Below are 16309 nucleotides of genomic sequence, written 5' to 3'. Positions count from 1 at the left end.
ATGAATAATATTAGACACATATAGACAAACAAACAATGACAAACACATAGACAAATGACCCTGCGACATCCTCCCCCTCTTAGAGAGAATGTCGTCCCGACATTGCAAAGTAACTAGACGCTGTAAACTAAAATTCAGCTAAAGTAATATACATAATTCTAAATACAGGTACTACATTTAAGTAAGTAACTACAACTGTCAAAACTACTTGTAGCTGGTGACAGTCACTATGAAAACAAAAACAGTACGGGCCCCAAATTGAACAGTAAACATAATAATATGTTTACGTAGTAGTGAAATAATATTAATTAAGACATAATCTTAATCAATAGCAAATAAATGGGACATCTAAATAATTGTATGTCTGCAGTTTTATCATTTGAAAACACATCATTTTTAATCGTTATGGTTTACATATTCAATAATAACGCATTTCAAACACAATAAATAACCTTTATTTTCAAAAACACATGTTATTCTATACTTATTGAAAAATAACACAATTTTCAAATTTATGGTTCAATACAACAAGAAAAAAAAAATTGAAACAAAATCTTCATATCTCAAAACTACTATCTCAGAAAACACCGTAATCACTCTGACATTAAAACCAGTGTCAAACGACCCAATCCTTCTCCATCCATCTGGGTCTCTGACGCACCCTCGCTTCACGTCGCAGCGGTATGACGTATTTCTGGCTGGAATCTGAACAAGGTACCACATTGCTACTATCTCAGGACCTCAAAGCACGAGTACCATCAGAACAACCACCAGAGTCTGAAATTAAAGAAGCTCCCGGCGCGGACGCCATTGCTGTACTTGGTGAAACTACGTCATCTGACTCGCCTACATCCGTTGAATCAAGCCTTTCACCAACACCAACATCAACATCGGGACCTCTCAAAGGAATTGCCGAACATGGCAGCAACAAATTCCTATGAAGTGTTTTCACAGGACCCCTGCAAAACTCCTTCCGGACCCGGAAAACGGGAATGTCCTTGTTAGGTTGATCAACCACAACATAGACATCACGGTCCCAGCGATCAGCCAACTTGTGTCTACCTTTTATGCCAACCTTCGTGATCGCCTGGCTCTACCTTACAAGATCTCACACGATGGTCGTATCGGCGTTTATGTCTCCGGCCCTGTCGCTTGGATTCACGACTGGCAGCCTTGTATGCAAAATGCAAACGAGACTTAAGATCTCTGATATATGAGGACTTATCGACAGAAGAAGAAGAACAAGAATCAGGTGTAATGCCTAGAAATGCATCTAGAGCCAACCGAGGGTGCTGCCCAAACATAAGAAAGTGTGGCGTTAAGCCCGTACTCTCGTGTCGAGTTGCGTTATACGCGTGCACCAACGTAGGTATATGTGCTTTCCAATTCTTCTTCTCCTCCTCGGTCAAAGTGCCAATCATGTTCATCAGAGTCTGATTGAAAATTTCTGCCATTCCGTTGCCCTGGGGATGGTAAGGTGTGGTGCGGCTTTTCTCCACGTTAGCAATTTTGCATAACTCGCTGATAACATGACTTTCGAAGTTACGACCTTGGTCGCTGTGGATGCGGCTCGGAAATCCATAGTGACAACAATGACTCATGTTCCAGTTAAGTTGACCTTTGACATCTTCAGCATCGTCGTAACGAGGTAAAATTTTGGTCCCTTGTATTATGACTTGAATAAAATAGTATAAAATAGTACTAAGTTGATCATTGCGATTTCCATTCAAAACGAGTCACTAATTAGGCAATATAATCATTACCAGTCTCAGATACACATGCTTTATTGCATAATAATGGCTTTAAATAATGATCCTTTAGTGCATGAGACGATCAACAATGGCTTCAAGCATGCTCAAAACATATTTATTGTCAAAAATAAGATTTAATTTCCAAACTTCGAGCCACATTGTTTATACCGAAAGCGGCCATTTTGATTGAATTTATTGAAACCCATGCTAAACCGATCGATATACAGTATAAAAACACTACCCATCGGTAACTTCCCTTTACAAAAACACGAAAACTAGCGTAGAAAAATTATACTTGATTGTTTTTAGCCTTTTAATAAATTATTACCTGAAAAAAAAATCTGCTTGGCGATCAAAATGGAGGTGCGGGCGCACAAAAAAAATAAAAATATTTTTTTTACATTTTCAAAAATATAGGAGCGGTAAATCCGCGGAACGAAATATCAATTTGGTGTGGCCTGAACTATTTCTCGCTTCAAATGTCACCATAAAACAGTTTTCACGCACCTTTTAAGAAATAATGCTTCACTCTCCTTAGAACTATTTGAAGTCAAGTTTGACTATTCACATAATCGAAATCACTGCGCGCATATCCATGACAACCACAAATTATCGCATATCCATACGCCATTATATTCACTAAACCTCGTTTCAGCAAAACACCCTACGCTCGGGTCAGAATGAACCTATCTTACACGAGCGGCTATGGTAGATGCTTTTTCTCCCACCTCAGTTAAACAAAATTAAGTAAAAATGAATTTTTTTGCTTGAACTCTTTTGTGCTTAGTGAAAAAAATTGCGTACGGATATGCGATAATTCGTGGTTGTCATGGATATTCGCGCAGTGATTCAGAGTATGTAAATGGTCTGATCGGTCTTTAAATAGTTCTAAGAAGTGAAGCATTATTTCTTGAAAGGTGCGTGAAAACTGTTTTCTGGAGACATTTAAAGCGAGAAATAATTAACTAGCGTTCTAAATATTGCCACAAGACAAGGTTTCCATGATGCGCTACAGACGACAGTCTTCAACAAGGGAGGTAATTCCAATGTGGTGACCATTAAAAAAGTTCCATACGGGCATTTTATCTTCACCCATGGGCAAGAATAGAATTTCTAGCATGGTTAAATTAATGGAACTACTTATCTGAGGTGGGAGAAAAAAATATCAATCACGTGTGTCCGGTCCGGATAGAAAAATCCGACCTTCGGGTATGCTTCGTGGCCGGTAACTCGGCAAGCCTCATTACATGGCAACGTATGTGCCCTCGGATCGTATTTTTCTATCCGAACCGAAAACACATGCCATATATTATTAGTCAGGATATCGCCAAACTTTGAGATAAATGATAGAAGCTCATTCCCAGTGTGTGTATATACCACGTGACAAATTGCGTCATAAATGATACGTCGGAAGGCAATATTTTGCTTCGAATGAAGACTTTAAACAAAGATAACTTCACTTTTATTTCACCATTTTAAATGAAACATAGAGCAGTCAAAGCCACTTGCGGAGCTCCGCTTTCGGTCTTTTACCAGAGTTTGATTGAAAGTTCCGTTTCTAAAAAACACTTCGACAAACCTTTTCACAATACGGCCGTCTGACGGAGCACTGTCAAAACATTATTTTGGAAACCGGTTTGTCGAAGTGGTTGATGAAATTAATCACCTTATCAAACTTCGGTAATAAAACGAAGGCGGGACTTTATAAGCAGCATAGACTGCCCTTTGTTCTATTTAAATTGGTGTAGTTAAAGAAAAGTTATCGTTGATTTAAGTCTTAAACTTAGGTAAAATGTTGCCTTCCGACGTAGCATATATGACGTAATTTATCACGTGGTATACACACACTGATTCCATATGCATCTATATTTTGAACTGTATCTTTTTTCAATCGATTATCCCTTGTAGTTTGTGTTTTGTTAGTTTGTTAGTACTAAAAAGAGAATATGTCTGAATCATCAGATAATACTAGTTATTCTAAATAGCAGTACTGTTTTTTGCCTTTACATGTATACTTATTTATATATGCTGTCATTTGAATTTCAATGACAACCGCCTTTGAATATTACATCGTTTGGTATGCCATAAAAGCTCCTCGCCAAAGACTATTTTATTATATACCCATCATAAATCCACACGCAATACATATCGCAAAATACGGTAGTCCGTATTCCACTCTTGTGACGTCACGTCATCGTTGTATCGTTGCGCGATGTTAAAATGACGTCATAAAACAAAATAGTGCGTCGTAAGTGATCTAACGAGCAATGCATATAATAAAAGGGTTGTAAGTACTGCGTTTTGATCTGGAATGTTGTATTTGACTCTCGTAGACTTTTGCAGATTTTGATTTCACTCGGCTTCGAGTCGAATACAACCTCCCGGATCAAAACGCAGTTCTAATAACCCTATTATATTATGAAATCCATCAGAAAGTATGGTTTATCATACAATTGCTACACAATGTCTCCTTAAAGGATGCTCTTGTCCTTAAAAGAATCGCCTTTTTGCTTGATTGCCTCATTTTGTGTTCATCAGAAGTACTTGTACGAGTTTTGTCAATTTAAAATTTATTAGGCCCTAGGTTATCGAAACACATTAAGTCCCTTATAACAGGATCAATCTAAGCACGCTATTTTGATTTGGTTTAAATTGTGTAATACTCATTTTTTAAGAATGTTGAGCCTATCAAATAATATAAACTACTTGCTGTTTCATAAAATCATATTCATGTAATTAATATTGCTAAATTGAATAAGATACTTAAGTTATTTACGCTTAAGAAGTTTCGAGAAAAATAGGGCCAGATGTTCTGTTTGTGTTATACTGGCATTAGATCTAATCAAGCAAGCTAAAGTTCAATGATCAGATTTTGAAAATGTATAAAATCAATAGCTTCAGTTGATCTAGCCAAACCTTCCGCCGCCGATAATAATGGATATATCTGACCTCAAGTAATGTTTCAACATATACTTCTTATTAAATTGTTCTATTTCAATTGTCGCAATATCTGTTCAATTGTTCTAAAATGTTTTATATGTATATGTACTCTTAAAAACTATTCAATGGCAGCTGGATACTAGGACTTTAGTAGTAGGATACCAATTAAATTTAGAACTTGTCATCAAATAATTAACTCCCTAAAACAATAAATTGAGCAAGCCTTAAAAATCCCACTTTTTCTCTCTTCTATTAAGCATCTTTCTGTTTCCGATTTTCTATCCTCCAAACATTAAAGCTGCACTCTCACAGATTAACCATTTTAACAACTTTTTATATTTTGTCTTGGAATGAGCATTTTTTGCGTAAATATCTGCAAACCAATGATATAAGACTGCTGCCAAAAGATCAGATCGCAGATTTTCATAAATAAATGTTTTATGGCTCAGACCGTTACAAACGGTTAAAGAAAAATGCATAAAACATCAATTTTCGAACTTAAATATAAAAATCTGCGATCTAATTTTTTGTCAGCAATCTTATATAACTGGTTTCCACAGATTTACACAAAAATTGGCTCGTTCCAGGACAAAAAATAAATAAGTTGTCAAAACGTTCAATCTGTGAGATTGCAGCTTTAAAACCCTACACTATTACTTAATGTTAAATTTACAAAATATGGACTTAAGATCTGGTTTATTCTTGACTCATAGTTATGTTTATTCATAACACCGTTGCTTTTAACACAAGTAATTTATTCAGTATCGGTCTTGGCCGATTTAGATAAGTTATCAATATGTTGGAATTATACCAGACCGTAGAAAGATTTACTTCTATACAGCTTGTTTTCCGATCCACATCATCAGCAATATTTGCTGAACAGTGTTTGTGGATTGCATTACCATTTTGAATAAATACTGCTTAAAAGCTGCACTCTCACAGATTTAACCTTTTGGCAACTTTCTTATTTCTTGCCTTGGAACGACCCAATTTTTGCGAAAAAAACACTGAAACCAGTTGAAAAAACGGTAAATCTGTGAGAGTGCAGCTTTAGAGAAAAAAAACATAACTGGGAAACAAAAATAAATTCGCCTAACAGCTCGACCAATATGTTTTTCCCAGTTGCATACTGGTTCAAACATATCTTCGTATTGTAAATACCAATATATATATACATTCTCCTTGGCTTAGTGGTTAAGGCGTCCGCCTACGGAGCGGGAGGTCGAAGGTTCGAGTCTCACACGGGGCTTGTTCTGACATGGCCGGTTGCCGACCCAGCAGCTAGTTAAATCGAGGGGTACCGATTGCCTTCCTGCCAGGCGCCTGGTATTTGGGATAAGGAATCGGGGTAAAGATGTTCACGAATGTAAGTGTCTCATAAGCCCAACGGGCTGGCCCTTAATTAAGATGGGTGACACTATAATAAACAAACACTTTACTTTACTTTTTATATAGTAGTATCTCACTCACGTTTGAACCGTTTCCTTTGTCTAGTGGTTAAGGCGTTCGCCTAAGAAGTAAAAAGTTGGTACAAGTAGCTACCTTGCCTGGCACTCGGCATTTAAAGGGTAGTGTTTGGAACTCAGTACTGGTTTAACCCAGAAAGGTTTCACCCCGTGTGTCAGTGCTTTACACCGAGCACGTAAACGAACCAATGGATCTCTTCAAAAACAGCTAGGGTATCGCACCCGGACTTCCATGTATCCCACCACTGTCTCTTTCACGTGCTGTCACTTCAGCAAAAGCAGAGGAACGTTTAGCAAAAATTTGAGTTCAAAGATATTTTGTTTTGAATTTTGTTCTATAAACCATTTCCATACTATCGTGGATTTTGTTTCAAAGAATTATATATAAATAATCGACGTCCCTTATGATGATAACTTGTTTTGGGCAAATATTTGATGCAGTCTATCTTAAAGTAAAATTAGTATGAAATTAGTATAAATTTCATATTAAAATAGCTATTCGAATTTTGTAAGTATACAACGGAATTAATTTTAAATTCAACATTTTCTGTCTAACCAGAATAAACAAAGCTAACCCGTAACTATTATTTTCTAAAGCATAAACACTTCAATGGTGAATTTCTAACTACCATGTATCTCCGACAATAATAAGGATTCCCATGACACCAAACGCTAAGGTAAATTAAAGCGTAAAGCAGTTACGATTCCTGTCACATGACTGTCCTATATATGCACCGAAGTTATACAGTCCGAGACAACAGGACTTTGTTACTCTCCACGTCAACACTTTTAACTACTTCCAATTGATATTTTGAAAATGATTACCCACCAATCAAACCGATTTCACTCTCTTTTATGCGTATCGTCAAAAAAGTCAAAAAGAATTTTGAGCAAAATCTGATTAAACTTTCTATCGATATCATGCTCAATACATTATTCTAACACTCTTTTACCGTCTCCGTGGCCTAGTGGTTAAGCATCCGCCTACTGAGCGGGAGGTCGTGGGTTCGATCCCTGGTCGCGTCATACCAAAATACGTTAAAAGTTGGTACAAGTAGCTCCCTTGCCTGGTGCTCGGTATTTAAAGTGCTTTACGTCGAGCACGTAAAAGAATCAAGGGGTTTCTTCGAAAAAGAGCTAGGGTATCGCACCTGGACTTCCTTGTATCCCACCACTGTCTCTTCAGCGTGCTGTCCCTTCAGCAAAAACAAAGGACCCCGTTGAAAATAAGTGCTTGCAATTTCACGGGTTATCCATGACCGCAAGGTCTCAAGAAATACATACATATATCATATAATACATTGTTCAAATCCTTATATGCATTGCACTGTTACAATATTGTTTATCATAAATACACGAAATTCAATCTTTTTTCATTTAAAAATGTTGCCCTTCTCCTACATTTTCATTGTATTATCAGTTGTGTAAACTTATCATGTATCGCCTGATTTGCTTGTCCACAGAAAAAAACAGTCATATTTTACCGAAACTATCCTTAGTCTAGTATTGATGCTGGTACCCTCAATTAAAGTGTAATTTCTGTGTCTTTTCATTCAAAGCTGAAATAAATGCTATTTTCTTCAAAAAATATGAAGGGTACATGACTGACTTGAATTATAACGCATTCTTTTCAAAGACAATTTACAAAGAACTTTTGTCATTTAAGCCAAATACGGCACGCACAGAAGTGAAGAATTTAAATTGATAAAATCCATTGTGACATTGACATAGCAGATAGCAGCAAGACAGCCTTTCCAGAGTTTGGCCCGAGAGGCCCCGACACAATTCATAATCTGCGAGCTTCTGATGTGTTTAACCGAAAGGCGGCTATAAAAATGCCTACAGAGATCAGCGATTCCTTAGAAGGTATCCATCATTCGCAAAGTTCTCAGAAAATTAAGTCTGGTAAAGTCAATAAATGTGCAGACATTCAAGTTAAAAAACTCAACTCTGGCCTCATTCCTTTGTTCCGAGTCAACTTTGCAAACAATCAGAAATTGAATATAATGATCTCTCTATGACCCAGTTTGTAGTCGGCTATTGTGCGATAATCTCACATTTATTCACCACGGGCACGAGAGATTCGCTCGCGGAAATCAAGCGTAGAGTGGTACATTTGAAATCCCTAATGTGTTTTGCTCATGTGTATCAGTGGACATGTATTTTGAACATTCACCAAGAGGAGCTTATTGATAGAGAACGTGGCAATATATCTTGGAATGACAGTTTTTCGGACATAGAGAGCTTAAATCTCCTGTTAGATCGAAGTAGTACCAGTGCTAGTCTTCGAACAACGGCTGGATCATCATTAACCTCAAAACGTAACGCCAGGTAAACGCACATGGGTTTGCTCTAAGTTCCAAAAGGGCGAGTGCTCCAAGACATTCCCACACTCTGCGCGGATAGGTTCGGAGTTACGCACAGTGAAGCACGTTTGCGCAACGTGCTTTTTGAAGGATCGGGAACTACGAGACCATCCAGAGAGCTCTGCGTCCTGTCCCCATAAACAAGCCTGACTACCGTTTCTTCAAACATCAAGAACTGAATGTATTGAACTATGTCATAATCCTTTTCGTGTTCAGGGTTGTGAACCGTCCTCAGCTTCGTCAGATACGTTTTCGTCGTATCCGGATTTTATGTGTGTTGAACAGTTAAATCGCGTCGAGCGATTGTACGTCTCCGACTTCTTCGTCGTTCGTCCCTGAGAGATCATGTTCCACTATGCATTCTCACGTAAATGTTGCTTGTGATCTTAATGTTCGTGGCGATATCAATAGTTCAGCGAACCATAAAATTCAAGATATTTTAAAACTTCATGATATTGTGTTTAATTCAGGTGTACCGAATTACAAGGGTGCTAGGATCACGGTGGAGAACCCCAGTGACTTATTTTATATTATGACTAAGGCAAAGTACACGGCTTTTGTCCAATCTATCGCTTTACTTCATGTTAGCCGTAAATAATTCATACACAAACCTTATTTTAAGGAAATTTTATGTATTTTAAAGTTTTCAGCGTGTATTGTTGAACTTCTTATAGCTATTTCAAAGGCGAAAATGAACTAAAGCCAAATTGATAAAGTACACGGACATTTTAGGTTTGATAAAGTACACGGTCGTTTACAACCTTCAGTGTATATACTCATTATTTCACTGACTGGTGCTAAAGCAAGTTATTATACATTTATTTATTATTTATATTTTTCAAATTCATTATTGAACATTGCTCCATGTTTGAAAAGACGCATTGTAATGAAGTGACAATGGAAGAATAAACGCGTTTTAACAGTTAGACCGACGGAGTCGCCTAAATGATGGGCTCATTTTCATGAATCATGGAAACATGTGTTATCACACTAAAATTCAGTCCCGTATTTTAACAAAATATTCGCAATTGACATATAAAGGGCTTGAATTTTTTGTAAAGGGTGTTCCACTTCTTTTTCGTAACGTATATGTAAAACGTGTTTGTATTCATTATACATGGTAAACAGTAACACATTACTGCCAGATTTCTACTAGACACAGGGGAATGACACGTCACAAATATCTACAGTGTCGCTCAGCATTCAAGTTCGAATCTGGACTTAGCAGGCACGTTAAGGCAAAACATACCTAATCAAGACACATTGAAAGATCACAATGGTCTAGTTAGAAGTGCATTTCAGTATGTTGCCGAGTTAAAATAACGTTTTGATGAGTTTAAGATTTTATTAAGATAAATAGCAAAACGTACTGTTACCAAATGGTGCTCTTTCAAAATGTTCGTTTGTCTTACAGTACTGAAAAAAATGCTGTGTAAAATTAGTATGAAAACGGATTGAGCATAAAACATTTTCACAAGGTTTAGAGATGCATTGTTGTCATTTTCCCATTGATGTCCTATTAACTCTTAACTGCATGTATCTTATATAATTCAGCAAGCTTTAAAACACAATTATTTGTAATCACATTTCAGCCTTTAGTCTAGAACATTCTAATGTTCCATGCTCAGCTCTTATCTAAATGTTCAAGTCTTAGTCCTGGCCTGTAAGTTGGTAATATAGTGTGCTCTCATTCCTCATTGCTGTTTCCCATCTAACTCCGAGCCTTCATCTTTACAATGAGGTCCTGTCTGTATTGTTCGACCGACCGCAGTTTTACTGATCAGATCCTGTAATATTTGTTCAGACTGAACCAAATAAAAGATTCAGCGTAACCTGAAAGGTATGAACAATATGCTTTAAATGTGGAAATATATGTAAACTAATTGTGATGGGCCTATTTTATGATTTAAATATAACATCAAAACAGGACCATTCATGAAATTTATAATCACTACAAACGGGCCCGCTAACTACAGAGATGTTTTATTCGCCGTCAGTCCAGATTATAATTTATAAGTAAAACTATCTGATTTTTAAAGAAATGTATGTATGATTCTGTATTTATCTGCATATTTAAAAGTAATCGAACTTATAATGGCAGACTTTCTCTTAAATTATCCCATATACTATCTTTCAACTCCTAATTAAATATGAAATTTATTGATACAACTTAAATAAAAACTAAACACTATACATTCTGACTTCACGAATAGAAAATGCTTATATAACTATTAGTTTGTAAACCGCACTCTACTTTCAAACATAAACTAAAATGATCGTGTACTTTATCATCCTTAAATGTCCGTGTTCTTTATCAAATTTGGTTTTAGGTCATTTTCATCTTGAATATGGGTTTCCTATTGGATATTGTAAGGACATTTCACCAGTATCGGACAGTATAAATCACAAAGGAGCTACCAATTTCCGCTGGATGTTGATAAATTCATTGACACTGAATTACGCCATTTTGCTATGGTTGGTCCTTTTCAAAAGAATCCTCTTTGCTGTGACTTGGCTTTTTCGCCGTTGAATACTCTTGAGAAAGGTGAATCGAGCCGCAGAGTGATTGTTGATTTGAGCTGGCCAGAATTTACTTCAGTAAACAGTGGAATATTAAAAAGCATGTACTTAAAAGAGGACATAAAACTTACATTTCCAACCGTTGATTCCTTAATGGATATCATTTTGTGTCAGGGCCCTGGTGCTTGGATGTTTAAAACAGATTTATCACGTGCATATCGCCAGATACGCGTTGACCCCGGTGATATTCATCTTCTATCTATAAGTTGGCGCGGTAAGATTTACATAGACTGTGCACTACCGTTTGGATGACGTTCTGCAGCTTTTAAATGTCAGCGAGTAACATCCATGATCTGTTATATTGTATCTTTGCAAAATGTAATGTGTGTAAATTATTTAGATGATTTCGGTGGTGCTGACGTACCCTCCCGCGCGCAACACTCTTTCCGTGCTTTGTCGGATACGTTGCACCGAGTTGGTGTGCAGGAGAACGTTAAGAAGGCCTGTGAACCCTCGCCCATCATGGTTTTTCTCGGTGTACTTCTGGATTCAGATCGTTTGGAGTTACGGATTACTCCGGAGCGCTTGGAGGAAATTCGTTCTCTACTTCCAAGATGGATGAAGAAGAGATCGGCCTCAAAAAGGGATTTGCAGTCACTTCTTGGAAAACTCCAGTTTATTTGCAAATGTGTGAAACCAAGTCGTGTTTTTATATCGCGTATATTAGTGTTGGTACATGGGTTGAAAAGTAATGATCAAAACGTGAAATTGAGAAATGAATATAGGAAAGATATCAAGTGGTGGATAAGTTTTGTTCATATCTATGTGTGTCCATGATTAAAACCAGTCAATGGTCTACTGTCGATCAAGCGTTCTCATCAGATGCTTGTCTTTCTGGATGTGGAGCTATCAATCAGTGTGGTGAATTCTTTCATAAAACGTTTCCCAAATGTGTGCCTGAAGTGTGCTCAAATATAACTCAATTTGAGTGTATCAGTCGCTTTAAAGTTGTGGTGTGTGAAATGGCAGGGGATGAAAATATCCATATTTTGTGACAATCAAGCAGTTTGCTCTGTTTTGAATTTGGGGAAAACCAAGGATCCAATCTTACAGAAGTGCCTTCGCGAGGTAGCATACTTGGCGTGCTCTCGCGAGTTCGAGCTTCGAGCAGTGCATTTGTCCTCGGCCAGCAACATACTTGCAGACTTACTCAGTCGCTGGCATTTAGATCGTTCTTACGCAGAACTATTTGCGCAAGAGGCGCTTCTGAATGGATATACGGAGATAAATGTGAATGATTCAATGTTTATCTTAGAAAACAATTGGTGAACATATTGTTATACTTTGGTGATATTCATTGATTGGTCGATATACTATTATAAACATATATTTCTACATGGGTTTTGTTTTTGAGTAAATTTTGTTAACCTGTGTGTAACCCATTTGATCATTTGAATGCATTTATTGGTAATTCTACATTTAATGTGCCTAAGTGTTCGCAATAGTGTTTATTTCATGAACTTTTGATCATTTCGACATTTATGTTTATTTTTATTTCTTAATACCTCCACGGACTTATAATGGTTTAAATGTCCTTGGTACCTCTTAGTTTGTTAAAATTTGTATAAATAAGCCGTGTTTTTAAGATGCGTTTCTTCTTTTAACAGATGAAGGATCGAACAATAGTATGGGGCTTAATCTTCTTCGCCAACAGTTGGTTCATACCCAACGGTCTGCTTATTCGCACGGGACCTACAAAAACTTAAAGACTCAAATTCGCACATTTCTGTTATTTTGTGAATTTTATTCATTGCAAGACTGTCCTGTAAATATTGAAACACTTTGTTTATATGCCCAATTTTTAAGCCGTAGCATGACATCTCTCCAAAGTATTAAAAGCTATATTAACGGGGCTCGTATTTACCATGTCTTGCAAGGAGAAGTTTTCCCTGACATTTCCAACATTTCTTTGCAACTCACTTACAGAGGGCTAGGAAAGTTACTATTTCATTCCCCAAAGCAGGCTCCGCCTATAACGCCAGATATTTTGAAGCAAATTTATGATGTTCTAGATTTTGCTATTTCATTTCATGCTACGATATGGTGCTTATTTTTGTTTGCATTTTACATGATGTGCAGGAAATCAAGCATAGTTCCTGATTCTAGTGTTTAGTTTGATAAGTCTAAATACCTGTGTAGAGACGATGTGTCAGTGACAGATTTTGGCATTGTTGCTTTACTTAAGTATGCTAAAACTAATCAATTCGGGGACAACAACGTAGTTATTCCGTTGTGTAAAAATGACTCTTCTTCTTTATGTCCAGTAATAGCGTTTCAAAACATGTGTAGGTTAGATCCCTTGGCACCCTCAGAACCATTGTTTGGTACAGTTTCCGGTGGAGATGTGATCCCACTTGACGAGAGCTGCGTTGATCGTATGATTCGACGTATTATGACGCAACTTCCGATTGCTCACGCTCACGAATACACCGTGCGCTCCTTCAGACGCGGGGGAGCTTCCTTCTATTTTAAATGCGGTGTGCCGGGGGAACTTATTCAATTGTTTGGTAACTGGAAATCCGACTGTTATCTACGCTACCTTAGATTTTCATTTTCTAGCATGACTGATGTGGCTCGGCTTGTCGCTTTTGCTTTCTAACTTAGATTCTGGTATTTAAGTTCAGGTTTTGGCCGTTTTTGGGGAGGATTTTTGGCTGCTTTTGACAAAATTTATATCTATGTTAATTTCATTTCAAATCTAGCAGCTCATTATTTCGGCCAAATAAAATTTATATTTTACTTTTGTCTTTGTTTTTCCTGAGCGCAATAATTGTTAATATTTAATGTCAAATTTAATTGCTTTTTTCAAAATGAACCCCCTTAAATTACTGATTCATTTATTTAAACAAATATTCAATATATGAAGACATAAATGGCAAACGTACTTTACTGTTGAAGGTCATTGTTTGTTTGTTTGTTTTTTTAAAAAAAAACAACATTTACCATTTTGTTGTGACAAGTCATCAAGATATAGTAAAGGAGACGTAACCAGTGGCCATCACAAACAAAAAACGAAAGGTATTTTGATAATGTTTTAAAACAAATTGGTTATATCTCGGACTTGATTCGATTTGATTAACCTTTGACTAAATCTTTACGAATGGATATCTTTATCAGTGCCGTAGCTACACTGAGGCCCACCGCTGCCTCGGTGTTTTTCTGGCTTCAGCACTGTATAATTTATGTACAATAAGATGAGCCGCCATACGTTAATGTTATGATGTACACTTTGTTCAAATAACTAGTAATTTCTCGAACAAATCTTGGTATTTGTGCTTTAAATATATATCTTTATATCAAGCTGAGACTAGGTTACTGATGAATAACTGATAAAAAGGGATTTCTAAAACATTTAAATATTTATTTAGATTCGTACATAGGTATTCAAACTGTTTCTGATCAATACATGCATGCATTTGCATTATTGTATAATACATTGGTAAACAAGTATGTCGGAATCATTTATTTAACAGGCCAGTTTCAGAGGTGAGGTACAATAATAAAGGGAACATACTAGTTATTTGTTCTGTTTTCAAGCAAAAAAAAATGCATGTTTTTACTATTTTCATATGTTCTTAAGAGATAAGAAATAAGAAATAAAACCATTTTGTTCAAATTCAGTTTTTAGTGAAAAAAGAGCGAGTTGATTTTATATTCGCTCACATGAACCAAGTTTTGCCGAAATAGAGGTTTTGATGAGTAAAAAATGGCAATATTGAGGACGGCAAAACAATTAATTCTTGCAACACGAGATGAAAAAAACCCCAGATAGATTTGTAACAAGCAACATAGCTCTAAAAATTACAGCGCCGAACCGGAAGTAACAAACGTAAATGCTTTTCTTAATGAGATAAAATTCTGCACACTACAGCTTTAACGACCTCTAACAATCGACGGTTTATGGTACGAATCATTGCCTGAATTGTAGAAGGGTCATATCGTTCTATGTAATACTGCATATAAATATTAAAAAGATGTTGACATATTCAACTTACTCATTGTTATCAATTTTATAACACCGTTTTCTTATCATTGACCTAAATTTTGTCCGTAGAATACATGTAGCATGTTATTGTTATATGTTATTGTTATATGACATACTTTGTAGAGTTGTTGATATACCAGTAACTATGTCTAGTGTATTATGCAATGATAAGGCCAAATAAAAATAGGTGCGTTTCAGGTAACACTGCCAAAAAATAGGGTAGGTAGGTCGGAATATTTTATTTTTTTTTTATTTTTTTTTTTTGATATATTGATTTCAGTAACTGTTGACCCACACTGTAACAAAAATAAAAGTCATCAATTTTCAGGTTTATCAGCAGTTTTTAAACATCTTCCATGCTTCAAAGGAAACATGCTTTATTTGTCTGGTTAAATACTTTGACAATGATGGTTGGATTTCAACTAAGTTATGGTACACCACTCTGCTATTATTAAAGACTTTCCAGGAACGGTTTTACTTTTCTTTATGCACCCTTTTGCTTTCAATCACCCTCTGTAGTATGCTTAACTTCCTGTAACATAATTACATGGAGAGTGGGGCAGCAAATTTACCATATAAGCCATCAGCCAAGGAAACCTCATTGCTGTCAAGAGGACCTGGGTGTTCAGGTTTAAAGAACAAGTAACATGCAGGTTTTATTGCCAAAATTGCACTTATCAATCCGAAAGTCAGTATCTGACACATTTGTATCTGACAAGAAAATATAGTTCAAGAATTGTTTGGACACTCTAAAAATTCAGACATCTATTATTATTTTCAAAAATAATTTATTTACGTACCTAATTTTTAGACACACAAAGGACATCGATTATAACTTTTACAGTTACTAAGTCTCACAGACGAAGATTATAGATCTTTATCCTTACAATGTATTTGCCTTGCTTAATTACCTTACCGCGTATACTGCACCAGTCACTTGTAACCCCCCCCCCCCAAAGGTCCGGTGAATAGCTGGGGACTTTGGACTTTCGGTCTAGCCAACCCCGGGTAAAATCCCCATCCTGCGGGATGAACTGTTGGCCACCTGGAAAGTAATAACACGGCCCTTTCCCCCGGTATACCCCCGGACCTGGGGGGGGGGGGGGGGTACAATTGACTGGTGCATAACATCACTGTGACAAGTTAATTAGCAACTACTCATCCTAAACGATTGATTGCCTGTTGAAAAGTAATTGTGTTTACAATATTGATGTTAAATCA

The sequence above is a fragment of the Mya arenaria genome, chromosome 12 (assembly GCF_026914265.1).
Source record: "Mya arenaria isolate MELC-2E11 chromosome 12, ASM2691426v1".
Classification (NCBI taxonomy): Eukaryota; Metazoa; Mollusca; class Bivalvia; order Myida; family Myidae; genus Mya; species Mya arenaria.
This window is presented reverse-complemented; position numbering follows the sequence as displayed.